The sequence below is a fragment of the Rhamphochromis longiceps genome, linkage group LG6 (assembly GCF_057381845.1).
Source record: "Rhamphochromis longiceps isolate RC_006_pf linkage group LG6, R_longiceps_female_GT1.1, whole genome shotgun sequence".
In the NCBI taxonomy this organism is placed as follows: Eukaryota; Metazoa; Chordata; class Actinopteri; order Cichliformes; family Cichlidae; genus Rhamphochromis; species Rhamphochromis longiceps.
Genome location: NC_140562.1, coordinates 39,371,705 through 39,384,276, shown reverse-complemented (window position 1 = coordinate 39,384,276; position 12,572 = coordinate 39,371,705).

Here is a 12,572-nt window from a genome sequence, read left to right as displayed (position 1 = left end):
TGATCTGATCCAGGTCCAACAGTAAAATCTGCGGATACTTTATCTCATTCCAGCTGTTACATATTGGTTAGAAAGTTGCACGGCACACGCAGGACAGAATGATTTGTTTGTGAGACGGTCAGTGAGTTTTAGTGTGCGCTCTCCGTGGTGCTGAAGTGTCCACACAACAGCCAGTTTACTTTATTTGACTCATTTTTAGCCTTCACGGCGTTTTCTTGTTTGAAATAACGTTTTGGAGCACGTCCGCATAAACCAGCGAGTTCGAGAACAAGTACTGCATTAATCCAGCGAGTTTGCTGAATTCCAAAAACTGGAGCTAGACCCCTTTGCATGCTGTGTCTTCACCCGACCACTGAAGTGCAGCACTGCGCTGTTCTGAGGAGGAAAGTTTATCTGCTCGGAAGCATGCTTCCTGCCGCTTTGAAACACGCTGTTCGCATTATAAGCTCCCCAGGTTTCTGTTTACCAGCGCTGATTAAGTTTAATTTTAGCCCATGATTTTACACGCTTGGTTTGACGTCATCAAAGAAAGTCATTAAGGAGAGGAGGCTTAGCGGAGCAGTGCTGAAGTGAACTGAGCCGACACAAAAGCCTAAGGTGAGTGGCGAGAAAGGGAGTGACACATGACTCTGAGACGTGTCCGGGTGCTGCACACGCGAGCTGTCCACACCTGCTTGGGGACACAGACACAAACACACAATGGCGAACAGATGCTTCCTTCAGTCAATATATAGACAGAATGAAATATAGTTTGACTTAAAGTAGAGCATCATTTCCACATCAGCCCCAAATATACTGAAAGTATATCCTACTAAGATGTGTCGTTTGCTCAGAGGACACCGTCACTGGCTGTCAGGACAGTCTTTTCTACCTTACTTTTAAAGAAATAACTAAAAACTTACCTTTTTGTTTGTTTGGTTGTTTGTGATAAGAAATAAGTTACCCTTTAAAGGATGATGAGTAATATTAAAAAGATCTGGAGTCTTTTGTAGCTTTAAGGGCCCTTAAAGCAGCAGTTCTGTTTTAGTATCAGAGCATGCTTAATGCTCGTAGTTTAATATGATTTCAAAACAGACTGCACGTGTGTTATAATGTGTAAACTTTTAATGCCCTTTGACCTTCTGACATTTTAAAAGCAAGATCTTTTGGTCAAGGTTTTTGTATTGATATGTGGCTGTAGGCTATTGAGTACCAAACCAAAAGTCTTTATTAACAAAAAACTATTGAGCCAATGTATAGATCAAAAAGTTTATTAATATTACTTTATTTAACCCAAAATTACAGAGAGGTGAGTTTGCAAGACACAGTTACCTTCTAAAGCAAAACTAGAGATGACCCATGTGTAACATGTTTAAAATTGTGTCCTCCCTTTTAGTCAAACTCATCCATGTGATCTAAATAATCTGCAAGTCCATAAATCACAGGTGCATGCCTAAGTTATTGCTTATGCAAACACATAAACACACTTTGTCAGGACCAGCCTCTCACCCCGAGGCCATATCATATCATTAATAGTGTTAAAATTCTAAACAATGACTTTCCTATTTGGGAGCTGTCACAGCAGTCAGTATCCCTTCATTTCAACACAAGCAGTTGTCAAAACACTGTGCAATTCTCCTTCTTTTGCTTTCTTCTGCAGTTGGAAGGAGTTTACTGAGTCTAATCCCTCCAGACAAGCTCCACATAAAAAAGGACAGATGAAGAAAAAGAGAATAAGCACAACGGGGATAATGTGCTTTTGCTGTTGCTGGTGTCACCATCTGACAACTGCTGAGCTCACAGTGTGGCGTCATGACACGCTTGTCTTCGCCAGTCTTATTAGTGAAGCAGTTTGGAGGAGGAACTAGGTGCGAGTCAGTGTTTCTGCCAGGATTGTTTAGCGTGACGCACCACAGCTTGTTCCAGTGTTCTGCCCAAGGCAATGTTTAATTCATGTGTTTCCTAAAAGCTGGATGCAGACGTCTACAAGCCATTAGTGTCATCCTCTTGTGTCCATCCATTTTCACTTCCTCTCTTTCAGTCACCATCTCAATTCATCAACTTTCAATCAGTCATTTTCTGGCCTTCCCTTCATGCTTTTCTTCTCCCTCAGTCCTCTTACCATACTTGATTTTCTTTACTTCTCTCATTCACCCATCTCCTTTCACCTCGTGCTTTTTTCCTCTGCACTTGCTCTCATTCATATAACGTACACTGGTGCCATCTCTCTTCCTCCAGTGAAACATAACACAAAAATATCTATCTCCCTCGCTACAACTTTTAGACCATGTTGAATTATTCACATTCACATATCTGCGCCAAATCCCTTCAACCTGAGAAAAGTGCTTTTATTTTCAACCCTAAGTAATGAAATCTGGATTGCCCTTTTCTACTCTCTCTGGCGTGGTCGTCTTGCAGAGGTGGGTTTAATGGAGCAGAGATGATCAGAGTTTCTGGAAGCTGCCCAGACGCAGGGAGGTGGATATCATGTCTTCCCTATATTGTGAGAAAGAAAGAGCAGTATAGTATGGTACAGTAAAGAGGTCAGGGCTGCAGAGAGTACAGTTTCTAAGAAGTTCAGTTCTGCTAAAGAAACAGCAATAGCCTTTCCTGCAATGGCCTGCATGCTAAAATAATGCATAACACATGTACATTGTGATGTTGTAATGCAATAGATGCAGTGAGTCAGTTAAAAAATGACTAAAAGTGGAAAATTGTTTACATTTTGGACTATCCAAAATCTTTTATATGCACTACGTGAAGTTACTCTTCTTTTCATGTGTCTGAACTATTATAGCAATATGGCTTCTTTTTTTTATTTCCACATCAACAGTTCTGCAATTGTGCTGTTTTATATCGGTTTGCCAGTTTGTTAGGTACACTTGTATCACAAAAGTACAAGAAGTTCTGATCAAATATTTGCATCTAACAATATATAAGAAGATAAGAACTGTGGCCTATCCATAGATTTACTGACTCATTGGACACTTAGTTAGGTATACTTGTCCGAATACTTGTTAAGGGAAATAACTAGTCAGCCAGTCACAGCAACTCAAAGCATTTAAGTATGTAGGTATAGTCATGACAACCTACTGCAGTTCAAAGCAAGCATCAGAATGAGAAATGAGATGTAAGTGACTCTAAATGAGGTTTGTGTGTTGTTGTCTGATGGGCTGGGGGTAGTATGTCAGAAACTCCTGATCGACTGGGCTTTTCTTGCCATCTTTAGGGTTTATACAGGATGGTCCAACAAAAACAAATATCCAGTGAGTGGAGTTTATTGAGCAAAAATTACTTATTGATGTCAGAGATCAGAGGAGAATTGCAAGACTGCTTCAACCTTATAGAAAGGCAACACTCACTCAAATAACCACTTGGTATAGCCATGTGCCACTCATGTTAGCTAAGAGAAGGAAATTGAGGGTTTTTACATGGCCTCACCAAAATTGGATGGTAGAAGATTGGAAAAACATTGCTTGGTCTGATGAGTCTCAGTTTCTGCTGAGACGTTCAGACGGTGTGGTAAGAATTTGCCCTAAATAACATGAAATTTTGACTCTATCCTAGTTTGTACCAATGGTTCAAGCGGCCAGTGATGTTAATGGTGTGGGGGATATTTTCTTGACACACTTTGTCTCCCTTAATGTCATATTAATGTCATTTAAATACCACAGCCTGCTTCAATACTCAGAAGATGGGTACATTTTGTGACATGGCACATTATCCTTCTGGAAATAACCATCAGAAGATGGGCACACTGTGGTCATAAAGTTCAAATGATCTCAAACTGGTTTCTTGAACATGACAGTGCATTTAAATAGCCTCCAGATTCACCAGACCTCCATCGAATTGAGCACTTTAGGAATATGGTGGAGCTATATGTGGAGAAAACAAATCAGCAGCAACTGTGTGATAGTATCATGTCAACATCGAACAAAATCTCTGAGGAACCATTTCAGTACCTTTTCAAATTAAAGGCAGTTCAGAAGGCAAAGGCAGGGGCTCCAACCTGGTACTAGTAAGGTGTACCAAATAAAGTGTCAGTAAATGTATGTACAAATATTAAATAAGAATTAAAAAAGAATTTCTTGAAAGTGAACCCTTTTTTTATATTATGTTCAGCAATTTTTTCTGCATTCCTTAATTATCTCTTTATATAATCAGAATCAGAATATAGAAAGATACAGAATGTAGACTAAAGTAGATTTTGTTGAGACTGAAATCACAGTGCTGAAATATTCTGTGCAATTTTTAAAAAGCCCCATTATTTAGCGGTTTCCCATGAAATTGTGTTAAAGCTGAATTAAGTTACTTCTTGTGTGCAAACAGAACATTTCCTACTGCTGAAACAGACTTCCACACTGCTGCTGTGTAAATGAAATAAAACCAAAAAATGCCGCGTGAACAAACTTGTTCATGGTTGTTATCCTTAATTATTTCTAACCGATTTTTAAAAAAAAAATTATTCATGCAATCTTTTGCATCCTGTTTTATCTGAAACGTATAAAATAAATATACAAATGTTCAACTACATCAAGCGGTTTTAAGAAGATGTTTACCTGTAATCTATCAAAACAACTGGCTGCATCTTAATCAAATTTCACTACCAGTGCCAATGAAAGCAATCTCATATTCGAATAAAAGATTAAAGGCTTAATGCATACACCTACACATACCTACAAACGAACATCTGTTCATTTGTCTTCAGTCATTTGATTGACTTACACAGATGTAGAGCTTTACATGGTGAGTGTGCTGTTATGTAGCTGTGTGGTGTGTAATAGACCTGCATAGGGAGACTTCATGCCATCTGCAGAAGTCATACTGTATGCTGGAGCCAAACGTTTGCTGGACAGAAACATGTTCATACTCCTGTGGTTTTGTGCTGTTTTTGCAAAACTAATTTCCCCAAGGACAGTAAAATGTCATGTGGTCTGGTACATTATGTCAAAAAAAAGGGGGTTGCATATACTGAGCGTAATTGCAGTGAATCAAATTAAGGGCAGTCATTTTTGCCCCAGTTTATCCATGTAAAAACTGAGCTTTCCAATTTAAAAGTGATATTCTTTCCACAGTGTGATACTCTTCAAGTGGGCACGCGTAAACACACACACACGTCTTTGTGTGATGGGATAACAGTTCAGAGAATGTAAACTGATTGGAACAAGTTTGAAATAAGTGTGGCAGCTCACCAGTTGGCCAACAATTTGAATGTTACAGCTTGTGATTGCGAAGAAAAAAGTATCTGACACTCACTTGTACTCAAGCCACAGGCAAGAGGAATGCTTAAACAAGCTCAAACCTCTGTTAGTACATCATAAGTGCTGTCTAACAGCACGGCACTCATTACCAACTGCAGAGCTGGGTATCTTTTATTCATCGCTGTGGCTGCAAAAGGGGATAGGAGTATAATTAGAGCTCAAATGTACTGTCAACACTGGGGATGTTTTCATATGTGCTGGTTATCCAAAATGAACCGGAAAGCTAAAATTAAAACTTGGCTGCCAAGTACAGAGATGCAGACTGTGAAGTATCACGATGGATATGTCTTTTAAATATTCCGATTATGCTCTGGCATTTGTTCTAACACAGAACAACTGGGCGTCCAGTTTTCACCATGAATTTACTGCTCAGTGGGGTGTTTTCTGTGTTTGTGTCCTTTTGGTCATCTCCAGCCAGCACAACCATACTCACATGCACAACCACAAGCATGCAAGCTGACACATAGGCCGATCAAATATTGTGCGCTGCTGGAAGCGGGTTATCCGGTGTGACAAGCTGACTTAAGCCATCAAGCTTAGGATGTTGTTGCACTGGCACAAGTTGATTGTGCTGGCTGTTCTCCAGCTAACATTTGCACTAAATTGTAGAATATGCTGCACTTGTGTACTGCAAAATTAATAATTCTAGCAGTACTGACTGTTTCATTTTCTTAAGTGTGACCAGTTGATTTGCAGCTCCACAGCAGTAAAGCCAAATTGTTAAATTAGTTTGCTGAACAGCACAACATACAGGTGCAAGCGTGCAAACACAGGAATTCACGCTGAAGGCTGGTTTCTGGCACACAGCTTGTCCCATGTTCTTAGCGATTTGGGCGTGTAGCGTGAAAAAGGACAGATAATTGGGTTTATCACCGGTGTATTTTTAGTTCCTATTTCTCCACACGCAATTTACAAAAGAATGAAAAAGGGTGGAGGAGGGCTCAGAGCAGAAATAGAGAGAGGGGAGGATAAGGAGGAGGGGGAGAAGAGGAATGGAGGTTAATAAATGGAAGTAGAAGAGACAGGGAGAAAACAGAGAGAAGGAATTGGCCACAAAGATGGAGTCTGGCATGTGTCCAAGTTTGGTGGAGTGTGTGTAAAGGAGCAGCGGCGTTTCCGCCTACAGGCACTAGTGCAGGTAGACAGAGCAGAACAAGCCCTCTGCATGACTACAAGGGGGCCTGACAAACCGTGCTTATTTAGGAGAGCAACCGGAGGAAACTTTGGCAACAGAGGGAGACAGATTTTCCACCGTGATGTAGACCTCAGCTAATACTGCCAAACATCACACGGCATAGAAGTGGAAATATGCTGGTCACTGCATGCTTTGAGACACCTCATCATAGATGAGATGATGAAGCAGGTAAAAGTAAATGCTGGAGATTTTTTTTCAAGAGATGTCCTGGATAAGAAAGGCGGAAAGAGAAAATATACAAAAAATATTAATTTAAATTTTAACTATAGAATAACAGCATTGCTTAAAGTTTGTGTTAAGTAATAGGTACTAAGTAAGTAGTAATAGTAAGCTGCCAGTAACAGTCAACAGATCCTTCAGGTAGCCACAGGTGTGATTTGTATAAGATACCATAAAGTAAATTCCTTGCATGTTTAAATACTGAAAATATTGTTGCAATTTTATGTTGCTGTTGTGAGAAATGCATCTTACCAAATAAAAAAATGGACAAAAGGCTTGGCGTGTATGGGTGTGTGTGCTGGACAAAAAAAAACTGCTGATCTGAAAAGCTGGCTTCACTTAAATCTGCTGTGGGCTAGCTCAGGACAGCTCAGGCCAGCTCTGCCAGCGAAGATGGGATAGGGTGAGCAGTGGCTGATGGAGAATGGCATGAAACGAAAGACATGGAATCAGTTCGGATAAAAGGCACTGTCCTGGGAAAGTGCTGGTCTGTTAAAAATAGTGATTCTGTTAAGAAGTCAGAGCAATAGCAGGAAGTGAAGTTCAAGGAAGAATTCAGCTCATATCATCCATGTCATGTATGTATAATAATTCATAATTACAGTTAAAAATGTCTCATTCTGTATAATTTCTTTTCTAATACATAAAATACATAAAATATGTATGTCAACATTGCGTGTTGGCCTTATTAAGCTCCAGAGTAGTTACATCAAATGAAATTCATTCATCTGAACTGTTTTCATATTTAAATTTCTACAAATAGATGTTTTTGTATAAATGACATCTACGGTTCCTCCCCCAGGGAAATTTTGAGCATCAGACCCTTCATTTCCTGCATTCTGGTGACTCGTTGTGCATCAGTTTGTTTCTCTTCTGCATCATTTCATGAAAGAAATGTTTAGTTATATTAAGGGAAACACAAAAATCAGGCGCCATAACAGCTGAAGATATGCTGGTGTATAACGCAATGGAAATCTCTGCAATTCTTTATTGTTTTCAAAGACGTATTCTTAACTATCTTAGCCCTATCCTATTTTTGCCTGATCCAGATGTTAGATCACATGCTCAGAGTCCTGTCTTTATTTCAGATTAGTTTTGGTCTGTTGCCAAACCAACATGATAATAGTTATCCTGACTGAAGCGGTGTTCTTGGTGTGTGTTCTGCGCTTTAGAAGCTGCAGTTCCAGCAGTCTAAAAGAGATTCACAGTTAGCAGTGCTGTAACTTTACGGCTGGGCATCATTTGTGATGTTAGCGAGGTACAGTCTAACAAATTGCACATATAAAACTCATTCCCCTGACAGAGAATTTATATTGCTTAAAACATGCTGGAAATAAAAGAATCAGTAAAAATGTGACCCTTCCAGCATCAGCATAGGCTACCACGGTTATTTAGCCAGAAATGAGAGATGCTTTCATGATACTGAAGGCTCTGGCTTTAAGTTTGACATAGCTCACTAAACCACGAATCTTGCATCATAGTTTAGCCCTCAAGAAATGTGAAAAAAAGTCATAAAAAGGAACCAAAAACAAAGACAAAGAAGGAAGCACAGCCGACCAAACACTAAAACTCCAGAAAAACTATAAAAATGAAACAGCACCAGTCTCCCAGGCACAGTTTACACAGTTACTGCATTTCATGCCAATCATCTGGATAAGCCACAGATGTTCTGGAAAAAAAAATAGGTGTGGACAAATTTATGTAAGCATTAAGGCATATTTAGGAAAAAGGTAATAAAATCTTTAAAAAAAAAAAAAAAAAAGAAGTGTGTTGAAAAGATGTTTGCATGTGGTGTTGTGTTATTACCAGTGGTACAGGAACATCTACGGGGATAGAGAGTAGACAGGATTCCACTAAATCTGGATGCAAATGTCATGCAGTCAGTTAATGTGGAGCTAAAAAGAGCATCTCTGCAACCTCAAAATCCACAATGAACTTTTAAATGGCACTTACAGCCCTCAGATTTGTGTAGGCAAGACTTGTCTGCTTTCTTATGAAATATGTAGCCTAACGTGCTTTTTACTCTTGCTGTAATGGTTTTGCAGACTGTGTAAATGATAAAATCTTTTGAAAGGCAAGCCATTTCATTTAGGCTGAAGGATCAAAAACACAAAATCCAAAACAAAGTCAAAACGCTAAGCACAAAATCCACAGGGCTACACAAAGGAACTGTACCAGAGAGGATAAGAGATGCTGCAATAAACAAGAGGAGAAGACAGGTTTCAGGAATGGCAATCACAATCACATAAACTCACAATACACTGGAATAAAAAAAAAAACAGGGATTCAAAGGCTCCACAAAGAAAAACATCTAAAGTTTAAAACACCAGTGAAACAGAAACCCAAAGTTAAATATTAAGTAAGAATACAAAATTACACTGAATTCATCTATTTGTTTGGTTGTTGCTTTTTAACCACAATACAATACCCTCTTCTTTTCTATTGATTTGTTTCCATTTTCTGCCACTTATCCAGATCCAGGTTGCAGGGGCAACAGTCTAATCCAGAGGTAGGCAACTCCAGGCCTCGAGGGCCAGTGTCCTGCAGGTTTTAGATGTGTCCTTGATCCAGATGACAGATGATTTAAATGGCTAAATGACCTCCTCAACATGTCTTGGAGTTCTCCAGAGGCCTGGTAATGAACTAATCATTTGATTCAGGTGTATTGACCCAGAGTGAGATCTAAAACCTGCAAGACACCGACATTCGAGGCCTGAAGTTGCCTACCCCTGGTCTAAGCAGTGATACCGTGACCTCCTTGTCCCCAGCCACTCCTCCGAGGGACAGTAAGGCATTCCCAAGCCAGCCAAGAGACATAATCTCTCAAGTGTGTCCTGAGCCTACCCCAGAGTATATTCCCAGTTGGACATGCCCAGAAGACCTAACCGAGGAGGCATCCAAGAGGCATCCTAGTTATGTTCCAAAACTGCCTCTAGTGCAGGGGTGTTGAACTCCAGGTCTCGAGGGCCAGTGTCCTGCAGGTTTTAGATCTCACCTTGGGTCAGCACACCTGAATTAAATGATTAGTTCATAACCAGGCCTTTGGAGAACTTCAAGACATGTTGAGGAGGTCATTTAACCATTTAAATCAGCTGTGCTGGATCAAGGACACATCTAAAACCTGCAGGACACCGTCCCTCGAGGTCTGGAGTTCGACACTCCTGCTCTAGTGTGTGGGTATGCAACTCCAGGCCTCAAGGGCCTTTTGTTATTGAGGAGTAGAAGCTCTACTCTGACTGAGTTCCACGCTGGGCAACAACACACAATACTTAAACATACTGAAGAGTAAAAGTTTTCATATTCACTAATAAAATCCTAAAACATGACCACTTCATTACATTTCCATTTACAGCACATTTATTAAATTGCACTGAGCATCATTACATTACACAGTCGAAATCTATAGAATGACTGCTGGCCTGCTCCATCCTTGTTTTTGTTTATCACACGTCTGTCACCGTCATGCTCCAGTCAACCACATATAGGTATTGCTTAAACACACATAGGCGCACGCACAAAAACACACAAACCAGAGAGGCAGAGTAAATATGTGTTTTGTCGATAACTGTCCACCAGAGCAGACTCACAGCATTGCTGATGTGCTGACTTCAGGACTTCAGTGCTTCACTTTTGCTGAGATAAAGAATTTGGGCCAGTTAAATCTTATCGTTGTCTATTATGTGTGTGTGTGTCAGTGTGTGTGTTCATTCATGTTGTAGCGCACTAAGAGTGACTGCGCACGCTGTCTTCAGAGGCTCCTGGTTGTTAGCTGGTTATGTTATTTTTACCTGATATTACCTTTTTGTTGCCAGATGTTGTTCACAAATTTAGGCATATGCTGTCAGCAACACACACATACACGCACACCCTCAGCAGAACAAAAGCACATTAGTGTATTAGCAAAGCAGCTTTTCTCTTTTTTCAGGCTGAGGAAGGAGGTGCACTCTAATACACAACAATCAGAATGTCCATTAACAGGATGTGATCCTGCATGTGGATTCACTTACGGTTTGAGCTAAGTTTTAAAAAGGGTTTTAACTCAAGTAATTGTGTATTTGTGTGTGGATATGCACAAAAAATGTCACAGTGGTTTGCTTTATATCAGCAGTGATACAGAATAAAAATAATCAAGTCTTAAAGAGAAAATTGGTCTGAATATGTATTTTTCACAGAGACACAGAAGACTGCTGTCCTCTGGCACTGTTTGATCAAAACATGAAGAAAACAAGTTTGAGAAAATGTTCACCACATTAGTGTCACTGTAGCAACTTTTGAAATGTATAAAAATACTTGGGCCACTTTCTGTCAACCTTGCCTGCCCCCTTTCTGAGTACAGAAAACCTCCTTTTATGTTATACTGTCAGGGCTCTGCTTGAGAATGTCAGCCATCCCATCTACAAAAGCAAAGAAAACCCACTGTTTTTCACCTCCGCTCTCTTACGTTGAGTGCTTCTATTACTTTTACCCTGAAGTGCAAAGCTCCTGCTGTCAGTTTTCAAGAAGTCTGGACAGGCAGCTGAATCCTGTTCTGTAAAGTAAAGCCTTGGTTATGATATGAAGGTTATGAAAGACTCAGTGTAAAATGATGTTTGGACATATTTTCACAGCTTGTGGTTATATTATACCTTTACCTGCAAGGTAACATATGACATACTAATGTACATGGGTGTAAATAATATTTGTGTAAATGAGTTACTGTCAGGCATGAAGGCATTTTACATTATATTTAAACTGCAGGTGGGGTCATAATAGAAAAAAGGTACTTTGTGTTTTGTGTTGCCCAACTAATTCAGCAGGCAAACATGGTGTTACACGTGATTTGATAGGCCAATGTGCAAGTAGGGGTGAAATGTCAGCAGGCACAGAGAGAATGTCTCCTGTAAGGGTTTGTATATTGTTGTACTCTGTTGTGAACATGGAAGTACAGCTCAAATCCAGCTCAAAATTCCCAGAGCTCGTCAATCACAGCGTGAAGGCGGTGTGATTTTAGTTTAAGTTCTGATGACATTTCTAACAGCATACATTAGACTACTGGCTTTAACAACAAACCAAGTCCATACAGATTTTTATTTGTTTGTATTTTTTATTCTCTGACATTTCCTTCCCTGACACCATGACAAGGAAAGAATGAAATCTGAAATCTCCTAAACCAAATTACAGTTTTTATCAGTAAATTTAACCAAACTACAGTAAATATCTGATGAAGTGAGAGTGGAAAACTTATCCCAATTAAGTGTAAATATCATTGTTCTCGTGTGAGATCTGACCAATGTGAGTGACTTACAGAAAATAAACCAAATATGAATAATAACCGAAAATGAAAGTCATACTTACTATATTTGCATCCAATGTATTTTGACTTCTAACCATCACATTTTGAAATGTCTTCTACTAGAAAAGCCAATCTAAGAAGTGACCTTCTAGCAAATGGATGAGGAAACAGCACAGGTCAAAAGTTGACAGCATTTTTTATTCAACATATTGAATTTGAATACAGTCAGTGTCAGATCATTAACATATAACATGGTGCAGCTACAGGTTTTTAATCTTCTGGTGTCCAACAAAGGTTTAAGGCAGTTAAAAAGTGAAGGGTGGAAATGAGCTGTTGGACAGGGAAACAGACACACAACTAGAATTAATGTTGTCTTTTCATATGAAATAAAATGCGTGATGTGTACAGCACTCGCTCCATCTGTCACATCTATTTGAAATTTCATCCATATTTTCAAGACTTCTATCAATATTTCTCAAACTCTGTCAGGCCTTGTGATTGTGGAATAAAAAGACAGACAAGAAGAGAATACACAAGCATGTGAGAAAAAACACAATGAGAGAAACCAAGAGCAGAACACACATTTCTCAAAATAAGACACTGCATTAGAGTTACAACGTTACTTGGGAGGTGGATTGTGGAAATG